This window comes from Olea europaea, unplaced genomic scaffold, assembly GCF_002742605.1.
Source record: "Olea europaea var. sylvestris unplaced genomic scaffold, O_europaea_v1 scaffold203, whole genome shotgun sequence".
Taxonomy (NCBI): domain Eukaryota; kingdom Viridiplantae; phylum Streptophyta; class Magnoliopsida; order Lamiales; family Oleaceae; genus Olea; species Olea europaea.
This window is the reverse complement of record NW_019238199.1, coordinates 283,883-302,281: the sequence shown is the minus strand read 5'-3', so window position 1 is coordinate 302,281 and position 18,399 is coordinate 283,883.

Here is an 18,399-nt window from a genome sequence, read left to right as displayed (position 1 = left end):
TTTAATATACCTTGTTAGCACCAAATATGAATTACCATCATTCAATGTGGGGTTAAATTAGAGCAAAAATTATAAGTAAAATATATAATTCCAACATATATTAATTAAGTTTTCTTAATCTATGTGAAAATGGAAGCAATTCTATTTTTATGAGACGAATGGAGTATGTTCACTTGAAACTCGCAAGAGTACTGAATCGTTGACAAATAATAATAAAGTAAGTTATGAGTTATCGTCCCACGAAAAATAATGTTTAATTTTGAGTTCACTAGTTACTTTTAAATTCGATATTCGTGACACAAAAAATGTGATTTTGTTGTTATTTAAACTAATTCTAAGCTAAGGAAGTAATGAAAAATATTTTATCAAATATACGAATGTTTGTATTGGAATCATGAATCCCCTTATTGTCATTTATTTTAATTCTTGATTCGTAATATAGTCAATTTCATGTTTCGTGACAATAGATAATACTAATGTATTTAATTCTTTTTTCCAATACAAATTAAGTCTATTTTAATCACGACCCAAACCTATTTTTAGTCCGAATTCATATGACCAAAATGCATAAATTACAGGTTATCTATGTGATTGCATATGTGATAAAGATTATTCCTAATTCTATCTACATATGTTAATTTTGCCGCGTTCTAGACCTATTGTTAATACTACAACAAGCAACTAATTATTCAATTGGTAGTCAATCAATTAAATAATTCAAATGGGTATGCAAAATCAATATATAACTAAATGAATAGTCTTAAATCAAAACAAATGTGTAATAGGGTTCATCATTCATCCAATACAATAGAAAAATTAGCCTAGTATTGTAATGATTAAATTATACAAGAAATATTGGAAAGACATCACCCGAAAAGAAATAATGAAGAAAGTGAAGAAATCCAAATTCTTGGCTTGAATCTCGAAAAGGGATTAATGTTCTTCAATAAACTTGCATAATCCACCTTTATCTTCACGCTTGGCCTCATTCTTCGCCTCCAAAATACGTAGAATATATGATTTTTAGGTGAAAATGGAGGTTATTTTCGTTCTGGGCGTCTTTGATATATATATATATATATATATATATATATATATATATATGTCAAAATCAACTATTATCAATTTGCATTTTAGTCCCCAAACTTTGAAATTCCTTCATTTTTGCACGTTTTCCGTTCCTTTCTTCCAAATCTATCAATGTGCATTGATTTCAATCCAACGAACATAATTAATACAAAATTAGGCGATAACTCATTCAAATCACTAACAAATATCCTAATTTAATGGCCTTGATGAATGTGTAAAATACACTTATCAAAGTATGTTATACTAGGGGAAAGAAGAAGAAAATTATCTTAAATCCTACTTTTCAAATTTTGATTTTAAAAACTACGTATTAACTTTTTTTTTTTTTTGAATATTAGGATAATTATTTTTTAATATGAAAACCTCACCCTACACTCCAACTGTCTCTCTATATATTATTGTACAAATATACAAATTTCAGTGTCTTCAATACAAATATATAGATATACATGTTATGGAAGGAAAAAATCCGTTAAATTTGATATTAGCGGATCTGGTCCCGAATGGGACAGAAATTATTCACTTAATTGGGTAAATGGGGTTCGGAGTAGGGTAGGGCCGTTGCCCGAAAGCAAAGATTGGGTGGGTACGAAAAACATGTTCCTATCCCGTCAAAAGTTCATTTCGAATTTAAGTTTTTTATGAAATAAAAAGAAAAGAATCACCATCCTTTGTAAGGGGAACATGGATTGCTCTTAACAGATTTAAAAAAAAAAAAAAAAAGTAATAAGTTTCACCAACTAAAGGCGGAAAAAATAAAAGATAAAAACAAATGAAAAGTAAATGAGACAGTCACCCTGTCTTACACGAGTATGGGGCGGGATAAAGTGGCAAAAACACCCGACAAAATGAGAGACGAGAATGGTTAATCCACCATATACCGATCTCGTTGCCATCCCTAATACATACAGCTATAAACATGTATATTCATGTATTATTAAAAATTAGAGGAAAAAAAATAAGAAAGCGAAAAAGTCAATAGACTTGTGTATATTTCATTGAGAACAAAGCCTCATGTTTGTTAAAAAAGAAAAAATAAATGGTTGTAAGGGATAATAGTTATAACAATTAGAGCCGTAGGGGTATCATAATCATTTACAAATATTACTTTATTTACAACACTCTTCCTTTTATGACTATTTACACAATAATTATCTCATTGATGTTTGGCAAAAACTTGATGGGACAAAATACCAACAAATGAAAAAAAAAAAAAAGGAGTACAATCAAAAAATTTCTGTGGAACAAAACTTGATTAATGGAAAAATAGTACAACTACTCCACCTGATTTCAATAAAAGGTAATTTTTGTGTCTAGCCATCCATATCTTATATTTTATTGTTTTCAATATGGCAATTTTGGTTAAGCATGTTTCGCATTTTCTTACTATAACCTTCAAGAAATATTGTCTTCGTAGATGATATTTGTTAATCTTTTTTTTGTCTTTAGTTAGCATGATGATCTGTTGAAAAATAAATTATATTGTTACTCTCTTTGGACATCATACACAATTTATAATATATTATTTCGAGGGTAAATGTCGTGTAGATTATGAATATCATTACACAAAAAAATATTTCATTAAAACCTTACCAGGAAAAATCCTAGTGAAGAAAAAAGCATATTATTTTTTTAATATGCAATAGTAGTTGCCTTATTAAAAATCTTCAGAAAAATTCAATAAGATTAAACTTTAATCAAAGGAAAAAAAGTACAACACGTATTTATTCTCCCTCGTGATAATAATACTTGAATTATATATTTTAGACATCTTAAATTCTTTAGGAATAGTATTAACAGTCATGACACATGAGTTGACTATAACCACATTTATTGTGTACATATCAAATTCCATGTATTGAAATGATGGCAAGATATAGACTTATGATTGCATCCACCACATGGTAATTTATCAATTTATATAATTCTTTTCAAAATTTATCTTAAGAGGCATATATATTATTAATTACGACTATATTTTATGTGTTCGGACTGCAAGTCCAAGTTCTAGTAAATTCAATTTTACTACGATTACATCATTTTATTTCGTCAATTATTTTTTCGATTGATACACTACAACAAAAAGGGCATTTTGTAACACTCAAAAGGAAATGTCCGCAAATTAAGTGTTGCATCTATCACAACATTTTAATAGGTGAATGTTGCCATTAATTAATTTAAAAGGAAATTGACTTTTGACAACGTTTTTTAATTGCATTTTGCCAATGTTACCTTTTGCAACATTCCTTGAATGTTTTTCATTTTTTGCAATGTTTAATGTTAGTTCTATAAAATGTTCAAGGCCCATTGTTGAAACTTTTAATATATTGCATTTTGTAACATTTTTTGGCTATTGCGAAAAGATTCTCTTTTTGCAACATTCTTTGAATGTTGAGAAAAGTTTCATTTTTTGCAATGTTTAATTAATATTGTTAAAACCTAGTTCTATATTAATGTTCAATGTCTATTACTAAAACTCTTAATACATAACTTTTTGCAACGTTCATTAACTATTGCGAAAAGTTTTACTCTTTGCAACATTTTGTGAATGTTGCTAGAAGTTTCATTTTTTACAACATTTAATGAATCTTGCTAAATATGTATTGCAACATTTATTGTTTGTTGAAAAAATAATAAATAAATAAATTCAACAAAAGTGTGATTTCATTCAATCCTACCTATTAATTAAAAATTATTTAAAATTTTAATTTACATAACAACCAGAATTCTAAAAAATAAAATATAGAATAAATTAAAATTAAATTTTCAATAATAAAATTCTGTTTATAATACGAAATTGATATACTGAAACTATATTAAAAATTTTTGAACTAAAACTGGACAACTTCAGTGAATATTAAAAGTTAATAGAATAATTCTTTCTAATAAAATATACAAATTTTAACTAACCACGAATTATAAATTAAATTATTCTATATCTCCCTACAATTATCCTTGCTATCTTAAAAGACTCAATCGACCGACGATCAGAGGTATGTCGATTTCATACTTGTTTGAGTTTACAGCTACCATTTTCTTTAGTTTAGGGTTTTTTATGTTTTGAAAAAAATATTTTTTTATCTGTCAATTTGTGATTAGCTATATTCAAATCTTGTGTAGTTTGAAGTGATTGTTTCTTTCCCTTTTTTCTACCTATAGAATTTATTTTTTAATTAGTGGAATCAATGGTTATAGTTGGTTGTGTTTCAACTTGTTTTTCTGAATCAAAGAACCAGAATCGCTGGTGACCTCAGGTATGTCGATTTCAAATGATATTTGCTTCAGTTTTAGAGTTATTTCATAATTTAGTTCAAGTTCCTCTTGATTGAGTATAGAAATGGAGAACCAGAGGCTGAAGCAACAGCAGCAGGCATTGATGCGACAGGCTTTCCTTCAACAACAGGCGCTTTATCATCCTGGCTTTTTAGTGGCTCTTGCTCAGGTTTAATTTTTTTACTTTTCTATTTTTATTTGAAAATTCCACCATTTCTTGTTAACCGTGTTTCCTAAAGTTTTCACCGTATTGCCAATTTTAGATACTAAAATTGTTTGAAATCATAGATTTTTGTCTTCTCGTGACTATAAATTATTTTATTGTATTTCATATTGTTTGACGTTGTGATTTTCTTAACTTTCTTGTTGTTAAATGTCATTGAAATTTGAGATTGATGGTTGTTCATTTGTTGTCTATAGGTTTCGATTTACTCTCTTCATTTTGCATCAGCTTGCTTTCTTTAAGAATCCTATTGTTCTTTAAAATCTTTAGTTTTGATTGTTGATATTGTTTATCTAACTTTGGGGTACATGAATTTGGGAACTATTGTTTGAATTTATAACCAGTCCTGTAATTTTTTGATGTTAAGTGGTTCAACTCCCATGGTTCTTTTTACTTGTGGGTAGTTTTTGACGCCATTGTCTATTCTGGATACCATAACGCTCCATGAATCTGTGACTTCCACTATTCACACACATTTCTTTCTATTTTCCTTTCTTTGAGCTTCACTTTCATCTGGAATCTTGTAATGATAAGTATTTGTCTTACACCTAATTAGCTTAATACGTTTGTGGGGGCTTGAATATCTTTTAAGATTGAATAATTTAAAGGAAGTAGGGAAGAGGAAAGGCAATGGGTTAAACTTGTTGAAGTTAAATATTATCTCTAAGCACTGTAGTTGGGACACATTATGTTAGAAACATTTTGTTTGTCTATGTAAAAGTTTAAAACAAGAAATGGGTGCAGACTCATAAGAGGAAAATATATATGTGTGTGCGCGCGCTCGCGCCCCTAGCGCGCTCAGTTGTTAATTGTCGATGTGGATATCTCCGTTTAAAATGATATTGTATAAGTTATTAAAATTGGTTTGAAATATTGAACAAATTCAGAGCTATATGTTTGACCTTTGATCCAGTATATATTTTAGTTCAGTGATTGAATATCTTACTTGGTGCATTTTAGTTTTCATTTTTGTTGTTACTTGTAAATATCAAGATTGATGGTTGATATGGCCAATAAAAGTTCTTTTCTCTATTTTCATTACTTCTTTCTCTTTTAAATTTTTCAGTTTCGAAATTGAGCCAATCTCAAGTGGAATTTCGCGTCCTGGATCCAAGTAAATGTTGTAGTTTGTATGAGTTGTTCAGACTTTTTAATTCCTTCTTTTCTTTGTTGCATGCTTGCTTCACTTATGCAATATGCAATGTATTAGTCCTAAATTTTTCCTATATGTAATGTTGTTGTATGGATTGATGCATCATTATATACTTCTTGTCTTCTTTTACTCATTTACCCTACAAACCTAAACTTCTATCTAAATATTTAGTGTCGTATGGACTGATTCATCTATTTTTCTTTGTTTTCTTTTTCTTTTTTGAACTTCTAGGGTTTTTATATTTGAGAAATGCAGGTATGTCAGAAACATTCATACCCAGGTGACTGAACCACTTCTTCAAAAAGTTGGGTTACCAACTGGTTGGTTCATTGTTAATTTAACTACTCAAATCTGAGGTGAAGATATAAAGTATTTTGAATAAATCAGGTTGCTAGGCAGCTTCAAGTGCACATTGAACTTGAAAATTTGCAATTGCCAGCTTTTTTATCTTCTTTGAGAGAGTAAAAGTTGCCACTCTACCTGTTGAAGTCAATTTCGAAGCCAAAGGGTAAAATTCAATGGACTCTTAGCATCAAATTTAGGAAACGATGAAGGATAACCTATTCATTGTACAATTTACGGTTTTTTTCTTTTTAAACACTACGAAATGGAGAAAACAGAGAAGCTAGATGAGTTTTATTTGAACAGATTGGTCATATGAACTTCATCGTGATTTTATATCTTTGACTATTGAAAGTTTTGTCTCATTTTAGCATGCAAGAACATTATTGAAAGAACACAACAGGGTTTGTGGTATTTCTTTTTTTTTTTTCTTTTTTTTTTTTTTTTTAAATTTTTTTTTTTTTCTTTTTAAACACTACGAAATGGAGAAAACAGAGAAGCTAGATGAGTTTTATTTGAACAGATTGGTCATATGAACTTCATCGTGATTTTATATCTTTGACTATTGAAAGTTTTGTCTCATTTTAGCATGCAAGAACATTATTGAAAGAACACAATAGGGTTTGTGGTTTTTTTTTTTTTTTTTTTCTTTTTTTTTTTTTTTGGAAATGTATTGATTTTTAGGTACTTCAAAATTTTGGATTTGAATTTTGTATGGATATTATTACATTTTGGAGTCAATTAATAATGATTATTGGAATGTTTGATATTGTTATCTTTTTATATTGTGTTGTGGTCGATTTATGTAAATCACTCTACAAATAAAAAAATACAAAATTTAAAAAAAATGTAAAATAACCTATGGCAACAGTTAAAAAAATGTTACAAAAAATAAAGATGTAATGATATAAAACAGTCAAAAAACATCACAAAAAGATTATTTGTGCAACACTGAAAAAAAATGTTGCAAAAAGGTTATTCGTAACACTTAAAAACGTTACAAAAAGGTTATTGGGAACATTGAAAAAATTTACGAAAAGGTTATTTGCGACACTTAAAAAAAGTTGCAAAAAGGTTATCGAAATGCTAAAAAAATATTGCAAAAAGGTTATTTGGATTGCTCAAAAAACATTGCAAAAAAATTATTCACAACAATAAAAAAACGTTACAAAAATATTATTGGTAGCATTCAAAAAACATTGTATCCTTTTATTCTACGGCAATATCCAAATTTGCAACATACGTCCAAACGTTACAAAAGACCTTCGACAACATTTTTTAAAATTGCAAAATGTCTTTTTTGTTGTAGTGATATGCATCACATTGATATCCTCGTTGTTGTTAGTATAAAGAGGTACATCATGTACAAAAGTATTATCAATTATGTTTTTTTCAATTCTATTTCTTTTTTATAACAACATAAATTTTTTAGACACGTCCACTTTTAATATTGCAAATAATTGAATATTTTCTGGAGTTGTATAATTAATTATATCTAAATACTTATCAAGAGTATATGTCTTTTCAATGAAACTATCTCTGCTAATTGCTCCATTTTTTTATTTTTTTTGAGGTTTTTATTTTAGAATTGGATCTATTCACGCTATGGGCCATAGATTTATCAAATGTAATGTTAATAGATTCTTCTTCCAGGATATCAATACAAGTTGGAGCACTTAAAGTTAGTGTATGAGATATTATTGATTTATTTGATAGTAAACTTAACTAAATGAATTATATTTTGAACTTATGTTCAAATTATCTTTTGCGAAGACTTAAAATAATGTAATGATGTATATTATTTCCTTCTTCTTAATTTCATCTCCTAATGTTGAGAGAAATGTCTCATCAAATTATAATTGGCAAACTACGTTATCCCGTTAGGGCTTGAGATATTTTATAAGCGTTCAGACTAAATTTGTATTCTCGTCATTCTTTTAATGTCCATCTTAGTACAATATGGTGGATCAATCCACCTATATTGTACTCTCAAAATAACTGGACAGAAAAATTAAGTTGTGAAGCTTAATATGCTAAAAAAAACCTTTGATATTGGCATAATGCTAATAGCATTCACGAAACAGAAATTGAGAAGCACTTTGTCATCAATCGAAATAGCTTAAAAATTGATTAGAGACATTTAACCAAGAAAAAAGTTAAACCATTTATCATCATTCCAATTAATACTTACTAAAAACTTGAGATTTAGGCCTACTAATATTAACAAGATATACCACCTTGATTGTATAATTCGAAAATTATGATCATAATTTAAAACATAATTTTGAATTAAAATATAAGTCGGCCAAATATCTAATTAATTAAACTTGATCCATAAGTTAATTAATTATTACTTAACTGAAATCCATTATATAAACAATTTCATTAATTAATTCTATAAATATCTAATATTTATTTATTAATTGGTTCATAATATCATTCTTCTAGTTCTCAATTTGGAGTGTGACCCATTAAGTTCCCGGTCACATTGTCGAACGATGTAAATAATTTTGATTTAATCAAAATAAGATAAATTAAAACTCCAGTTTAATTTATTTTTAATTCACCTAAATTAATTAATTCAAATTTATTGTCACGAATTGACATCTAACAATATATTCGGTCATGTGGTGAAAAATGTCAGATAGTATGATAACACAAAATTTGTTTGTTGATCGTGAAAGTATAATTTCTTCGTCAATATGATTCGATCAATTGCGAGATATAAAAATGTTAATCTCGATTATCAATCATATATTTCATCACACTTTTAAATCAAAAATAGTCAAAAAAAAAAAATTCGACTTACATTACCTAGGTGAAGAATTTTGATATCGACTTAACCGAATGAAATATAAATATAACATCTTGCTATCTAAGAATGGCGAAATCTTTATCGATTGCTCATAGACTTCATATGATTCTTGACATATCTAAACAATGTCATATTAGTAATTCTTGGCAAAGCAACATCCAATAAGATCTCCAAAGTATGACAGTCCTCATACAAGGCACTATGATGAACCCAAGTCGAATGACCAACTCCACTATTGAACAGTAGATATTAACAATTGCTGATCAAATAGTTATTCATGTGGAATATTTGTTGCGAGTTTCCAATGTTTCATTCTCTTAACAAAATATTCACGCATACATTTAGATGTTACTATATTCTAACTTGTGGGATCAGTATGATTAAGAAATACCACATGTACTGGTCTATTCGTAGTGACATTTGTATCTGGTTTAATCTTCGACTACGAATAATTTAAGATTTAATCATATGTAATTTGTATATTATAATCACAACTCCTTGTCATTAACAAAATACCAATACTTGGATTCACAGATTCTATTAATTTAATTCATCAGAATAATAATTCAATTAAAACATACATTTGCCATAAATAAAATGTATTAATCATATTAAAAGTATTTATATTCAAAAATCAATTGGACCTAAAGCATGATACTTACACTTTGTTCCTTACATAATTTTATGATGCTGAAATTATCAAGAATTCTCAGCTTCCATGTACAAAAGAATTGGTACCGATGGAAAAAGTTTGTGTGTTCAAAAGTTTTATTTCTAGTTGTTAATTGAACATGTCGAGTCTGTAATTCCGTTCCAGCAAAATCTAGACATAGTGATGTAAAATCTGTTTATGGTTGCAACTGAAACGAGTATAATAAACTGGACATGTTTATAACCTAATATCAGACCGGATAGACAGCTAGCCAAAAATGTTCTGTCTCGTACTTTTAATTTTTTATTTTGTCGACTTCAGTACACAAATTTTCTTTACAGATTTTTTACTGATGTCGCCATCTTTCCACCAAAAACTGTCAAATACCTCCTTGTATAAATTCTGTAAATGAAGCAAAGTTCTTTGTGTTGGAAAAATTATCGCCACCAGGGTTGGAGAAGAAACGACATAGAAGTGATATCTAGAAGATGAAATAAATGTGAAGAACAAATCAAATATGAAAACCTCAAACACGACATTATATCGTTGTCCTCAAACGATATTTGCCCCCTCTCATATATAATTTTGGTACTTAAAGGGTTTCGCGGCAAATGGTTTGCAGGAGTAAACAAGCCTTGCAGAGAATTAATACTTAAGCACTTGTATAAATTCTTCAAAACTTGAAGAACACAAAGGGAATATGAATATGGATGAAGAAACTTTGATTTCTTCTTTGTGGAATGAATATATTGATCACAATGTGTTCAAGTGTTTTTCTTGTTAGTCTAATGATCACAAGCCACCAATTTATAGCTATGGAACATAGCTTCACAAAGTGGTGCCAAAAAAAAATTAAAAGCCGCCAACAAACCAACCGAAAACTGTCGAAAAACTGTCCAACGGCTAATTCGTTGTACCATGCAACTGCATGGTATAACTCCATGCGGTCGCATTGAGTTCCTCAAACTGGCCTCTCCAGTTTCGAGTTGTGGCCATGCGACCGCATGGCCATATTGCTATGCGGTCGCATGGCATTCATTTGGGCCTCCGGTTTTAGATTTATGTTCCAATTTTGTTCATCCATTCCACACACGTGTTTATTGATTTTGAACAACATGTTTTCAACAATCCCCCACTTGTTCAAAATTGCAAAAAACTCTCATATTCAAAGTATACAATACTCATGCATAAAGATTAGATATCTTTCGATTTGAATCTAACAATAGTGTAATTCAAACAAAGTATAGTCGGAATCAAAGGTAGCGTGAAGCTTTGGACCAATTGTTCCATGTGACAATACCGGTAAGAATACACACTAGGGTTACGTGTTCTTAAGTTCCTCATAACTCACTTAGCGCTAATATGGCCTTGCGCTTATCTTTTTCAACAATCTTTTAAGAGAGAAACTCCAACTCTCTATTAAGGCGGCACCACCTTGAAAATTGTTTAGGTAAAATTCTTCCAGTACCTTTGTTACTTTTAGAAGTATTTTTGTTTTAGCATTGAACTTCATTAAGAACTTTAATGCCCAATCCTCACTTCAGTAACAATCAGCATTATTTTAATTAGGATAGGTTTATTGCGGATTTATATAATGCTGGAACCATCTACATATCGAATGACTTGTTGTTACCCTTTGAACTCGTGAATTACCTTTTGAGTAATGACAGGTAGGGTTGTCGTCATTGGTGGACCTTTATATTTTAGGAGTTTCAACCCTATCCTACTCAAAGTAGATGCCACTAAAAATTTATTTAGTGGTTTAAAGTATCCGCTGCGTCTTTATGGAAATCATTCCATCTTTAATAATTTTCTTATTAAGTCACGTCTAAAACTTATATGTTTAGACTTCCATTATATGTGACTTAGTATTCTAATCAAACATAGCTAGCCAATGATTCATTTGATAGATACAAATTGTCACCGTCAAGAAATCTTTTATGAAGTCACATGCTTCTCACTCGCTTTATTTAAAGCTTTATAGATTTTCAAAACACCGTTGGATGATTTCCATTAAATCATTACACTAGTCAAATTCATTTATCATTTTTTGATAATGCCTGTGAAAGTTCAGGTACTTTCTGATAGTGGTTGTTAAGTCACAATATACGTCAAACCAACTATCTTTAGTTTTGATCACACAATTTAATTAAGATGCCTTTCAAGCACAAGCGAACTCAATTGGTTCCACGACTAAAGTCCAATTCAACAACAAACAAGACTAGGCATATTAATCTCCAATCATTTGCAATTTATCACTTTCGTGACCTTCAGTAGATGGCATCATATCATCTTAAATGATAAGCACTTTATTCAATTTAAAACAAAATCACATTTTGTCATACTCATATGCAATCTCCATCAATTCAACTAAATATGAAAAATTTAACGAACTAAATCACCACATTCAAACTTTTCCAGATTTGAATGAGAATAATATTTGGCACCACTGTCAACTATAGACACAATTTGTTGTCTATAAATTATTTTCATGTCTTAATAATTCCGCAAGCACTTTCCACTAGAACAAATCACAACTTGTCATGCTTTTATGCGAATTAACAAATAGTTGGTACTTTTTCAATACTACTATCTTATGCATATAAACCATTCCCAAAATTAGATAAGCAATTTTCACTTTAAAATAATTTGCCATCAAAATTTTGCACATCTAAAAATATGCATTCTCAAGTGAGCAAGAGCGAGTAATATATTTCCAAATGTTCTCCAACCAAAGGAACATACTGTTTCCTCTATGCACATGCACTTGAATATATATATATATATATATATATATATATATATAGTCAGTTAGTGAATATCAGATAAAATGATGATAGATTAGCATATTCAAATAATCTCGTGTCCATGTAGCAAATATGCTATTCGTAGTCACCATACTATAAGATGACAAAATATATTTCCATCAAGTGGCCATAATATGTTATAAAACATATTTAGAGGTCCCAATTTATTTCTAAACCACATGTGTGATATATAGCAGTTACTAGAATGAAAAGTCACCACATGATCTTTTTCATAGTCATTGGCAGATGTGCATTTAAAACTGTCAAATGAACAAATTAAACGGTCGGAAAGATTTCACCATTTTTTACTACAGTAGCAATTGGAACCATACACGCTTTTGCATGAGAGAAATGAATTTCTTCAATAATACGTTCACAAAATTATTTACAGGCATGTATTTAGTTAAATGGAACTTAATGTTTAATTGTCTTGAAACAATTTTGCACAAAAACGTGAGATGCAGTAAACATATTTAAAATTGATTCTACTGCATTCACGAAATTAAATCACAGTTTTGGCTTACCAATTTGGAATTGAGAAGATGAAATGATTATTACCAAAATCGAACTCATGATGATGGATTCCATCCTTTCATTCTTCAGCATTTATGTCTAACACATTCTAGTTCCTTTGCAGAATTGTATCCCATCGAACAATCAAACAAGATGTGCATTTCATCAACTTGATCTCGTCAAAGTGAATACATTTTCCATTGCATAAAATATCGTTTGAGATTGTTGGAAAAATTATCGCCACCGGGGTTGGAGAAGAAACGACATAGAAGTGATATCAAGAAGATGAAATAAATGTGAAGAACAAATCGAATATGAAAGGCTCAAACACGACATTATATCATTGTCCTCAAACAAGATTCGCCCCCTCTCGTATATAATTTTGGTGTTTAAAGGGTTTCACGGCAAATTGTTTGTAGGAGTAATCAAGCATTGTAGAGAATTAATACTTAAGCACTTGTATAAGTTATTCAAAACTTGAAGAACACAAAGGGAATATGAATATGGATGAAGAAACTGTGATTTCTTCTTTGTGGAATGAATATATTGATCACAAAGTTTTCAAGTGTTTTTCTTGTGCATGGAGTTCTTCAAATTGGTCTCTCTAGTTTCGGGTTGTGCCATGCGACCGCATGGCTATATTGCTATGCGGTCACATGGCATTCATCTTGGGCCTCCGATTTTAGATTTATATTCCAATTTTGTTCATTTCATTCCACACACGTATTTATTGATTTTGAACAACATATTTTTCAACACTTTGTTATCAGCAGAATGTCGGGTTTGATGGATCATCACAGATTCTAGAGCTTGTCATATCAGTTTGGTTTGATAAGGTGGATTTGTGAGGTTTTTCAATAAAATAATATTACACATAAATTCAAATTATTTTTTTATCTATTAACCACATATTTTTCAAAAAATAACTATTTCAAAATATATTTCTCCAAAATTCACATTAAAATGAAGCATAAACAGGGGTTATATGAGCAGTCCATATTATTGTATTTCTAATCATTTTAAACAACTTTAAAATCACAGCTCCCACCAAACTCACACAAAAATATTTCAATGTCACCTCCATTACGTGAGAACTAAGAAGTACATATTGCCCCCAAGGCACATCTCCAAGTGGTAAAAGGGGAGAGTAGAGAAATCCAGCTTTGTTTGAGGCTGCCGCGTCAAGGGTTCGAATCCTGAAATATGGATTTAGCTCTTGGATAAGTGCAAGTGTACAAGCAGCCTTCCACCCTGTACTCTTGGAGGCGTAACCTGCGATTTACCTCCCTCACGATGCTCCAGGGCAGGGGCAGTGGGGGACCCTTAACGTTGGGGTTCAACCTTTTAGAGAAGTACATATTGAGCAGATAATTTCCTTGAACCGTGCTTGGTTACCAGGGCCACATGGGCCCTAGTACTTGGCGCCCCCTATAGGCGGGGAGCCTGTCTCACTGTAGTAAACAGGTTTTATCCAAATTCCTTTCATATCTTTTATTTTCCTTCTGTTGGCTTGAAATTCTGTCAAAACAACTCATTTCGGGAAGTACATGAGTTTTTTGGATCTAAGTCGAATTTTTGAAGTTGAGTCCCCAAATCATAGTGTGCATTTAATTCTTTTCATTCATAAGAATTTTACAGTATTTAATTTATTCACATAAGAGTTTTGAATTTACGTAGAATATTATTCTATTGAAAAATGTATTGTTGAAATAATGTCAAAACACTGTTTAATAATATCTTTTTTTTTTTCCAAAGAATAGGGTTCAAACAAGGGCAATATTTTTAGAGATTTAACCCTTGTTTGAGCCTCATTCTTTTGATAAGAATGAATTTTTGAAAAGTGTATTGATGAGAAATGTGTGGTTAAAAAATAATTACAATTTTTTGATTTGCATGTAATATTATTTTATTAAAGAATATATAGTTGAAATGATGTTACAGTACTATTTAAAAATGTGTTTTTTTTTTTCAATAAATAGGGATCAAACAAGAACTTAGTAGCTGATGCCCCACACGGGCAAAGCCTACTACACATGTAGAGCCGCTTAAACAATTAATAAAATTCCTTATGTCATTCAAAGACTTCGTTAAATAAAGCATAAAAGTAATCAATATGAGTTAACAATACATAAAATAGAATAAGATTTGACATAAAAAAATTTACAACATTGAATTTGTGAAAATAAATAAATAAATAAATAAATAATAAATAATTTAAGTTCTTTTATTAAAACATAAAAACGGGAAAATTTGTGAAATAAGGAAATCAAAGTTATCTATGCATATAATAATAATAATAATAATAATAATAATAATAATAATAATAATAATAATAATAATAATAAACAAGGTTAGAATTTCATTCTTGGTGTATTAATATAAGTAAAGAACAATACAATTATATTTGAGTTAACTGAAAAATTAATTAACTCAACATCCTTAGAAAATTTTATACAATTTTTCTTGTAGTGACCATGCATTCAGCTATATTTTGATGAGATTTGTATTTAAAAGATGATTGAGTAATTCTTTTCTAGATTTTGGAATTGAAAATGAACAAAACATTTAAGGTGTGTTTGATTGGCTTTATTTTTCCACCCAAATTCTTATTTTTAAGGTGTTTGATTGACATTTTTCATAAAAAAATATTTTTCAAAAGTTGGTTAAGTGACCATATTTTTTTCTCAAAAATAAGGATAACATTATCTTTAGGGAGTGGCATGTTTTTATTTTCCAGACAATTCTTTCTCTCTCCGTCTCTCATCTACCCTCCTCTCTCACAAGTTCCATGTTCAAACACGCCCTTATGTCTAAATATATTAAATTAAGTGTTATATATATAAACTTATGTCAATTTTACCTTTTCTAAACTAAGGAAATTAATGCAGAAGTTGACAATATATAAGTAAAAAATAAAAATAAAAATTTGAAATATGTAAAAGGAAGTAAAGGTTAAAGAATTAAAAACTCAAATGTATAGGTTGGGATGAATTTGCTAGACACTGTAAAAGTTGGGGACCAATTGCACAAATTTCTCAAAAGAAGAAAAAGGGAAAAGGACATGAGAGAAATTGGGAATTAAAACCATGTGCATACATAAAGAAAATTGAAAACCTTACTACTAGGCTAAGCTATGAAGGTCCTTATGCAGAAAGTTTAAGCATGAAGTGAAGGCCTCACCTGCTGCCTTGCCCTAGATCTGGCCCTGATTTTGGGGGAGAAAATAAGAGCATGGAATTCTAGCAAACGCAAATTTAACACAAGTCATAAAAAATGTACCAAAATGGCAAAATATCCAATATTCAAAAAATGCATAATGCTAGAACATTTTGCTATAAAACACAAAAAACCGGAAACTCATGAATGTTATAAGGATTATGGACTAGCTCAACAAATTAATCTTTACTTCCAACAAAATTAGAATTTTAGGTTTGGATATGTGAAACTTTTCTTGATTCATGTTGTAAGCCTTGAAAAAGATTTACGTCAATTGCAGGGGCAAATCTAGGATTCGAAGTGAGCACGGGCGGTCGATTCGTTGGTCGCAATAAAATATTTAAAATTAAATATAACAATTATTATTGATAAAAATGAAAATATACTTTCTACATACACTTATGTAGTAATTTAAGCAAGTGACATAGTGGCCAAATCTCCACCTGCTTCAGACGAAGATCAAGGGTTCAAATCTTATGAAATTGCATAAAGCCACTATACTTGAAGATATATTATTTTGTTATACTTATTTTCACAACCCAATGAATGCAACAATGGTCATGTCCTTAATAAGCTAAGAAAAAGGTCACAAATTTGAATCATCTCTCTTGTATTATTTTTGGTAAAAATTGTTGAATTAGAAAAATAACACTATAAAATGTTTTATTGGAGATTTGAACCTTGCACGTCCAACTTGGTTGTAAAAAAGTCAACTAAGCCATAGGTGAAATTTATAGAAATATTGAATTATCAAATATATAAAATAAAATGTGATCTATTAACAAAAAAACAAAAAAACAAAAACAAAAAAAATCTCCCCAAAGAATCCAGCTAGGGCGGCCACCCCCTGAATCCGCCTCTAGTCAATTGACAACCTATTGCGATCATAGGCAGAGTCGACGCTCTAATCTCACACACACACACACAAATGGGGATGATCCCAATTAGTCTATCTAATTTTAACTGTGAATGAAAATTTTAAAATCAATTCACCAGTGTAGATTGGAAGAACAACAGATCGTCTCAGTGTCAAGATGATGGCTATTCGCAACGCATCAAGACTCAAGAACAGATTCTAGCGAAAGAGTCGACATGCATTTCCAAAGGAGATTCACATCCTATCCAGATCTTGCTAGTTTTGCTTTGTGGTGCCACTGTTACCCCTGGAAAGAAATAAAACGTTTCCCAAGTCATTGAAATTTTGCAAAATCACTCGAGCATGCATTTTATTGTACCTTCAACAAACAGAAGTTAATCACAATGACAGATTTATCAGCCTAGAAATCCCATTTGAAATGTGGATCATTTTGTTGCAAGCTCAATAAAGTTCAGATTTAGAGGCAGATCGAGAGTTGAGGAGAGGGGTAAGATGTGAAGTCGTGATTTGGAAGTTACAACACAAAACAGAACGAACTCTTCTTTTTAAATTATTCCATTTATAAACTCAATTGTAATAATTGATAAAACATAGAAATTTAGAATACTTGGTAAAAACTCTAGAGCGTTGATATTTCTGAAAAATGAAGGAAAGAAAAGGTAGGATTTTGGGAAAACTGTGTAGTTCCACTTAAGAAACTATCATGCTATAAAAACTTGCAAAACTAAAACAAAAATGGGGGGAAAAGGTAGCATTTTGTAGTTAGAAGCCTATTCCTCAGTTGATTCAAGTAAATTAACTTAAAAAGCGCACACATCTAACCTAACTAGAATTTATTTTGAGTTTGAAACCAAAGCTGCTCTTAAGCCCTTTCTTTTCCAGTTCTTGGGACTGGTATTGGGATACTAGAATATCAGTACCATTCTAAACACCCCACCTCCTCAGACAAAGGACGAGAAGTTGGCTTCCCCAAATATACGACTATAACCCAACACGAAAGGAAAAGCAGCAAAAGCATGTCTATCTCATTGAGTTTGAAAAAGTCGCTCGCAAGATGATGACCAAAAATATGATTGAACCATGAACAGGGAAATATTGGTTCAGATAACTGATATTATCTTATTCAGCTAATATTATACAAACTATATGCATATATAAGCATATATAACTCCAGCATTATTAAGTTTCCCTAACTTCTTCACAAATGGAGATACTTTAGAACATTAAATAAGCTGTTACCAGTTTTCATCTCCATAATATTTCTCAAAGGTGCACATCCAAAATACACTGCAGGGACGGATCCAGGATTGGATCCACGACTGGGCTACAAAATTTCAAACCGGGCTACTACGTGAAAAAAAAATTTGTTACACATAAAAAACTGATTTTTTTACCAAAAAAAAAAAAACCTTAAAAAAAATTCTTGGACCTGGGTTGGG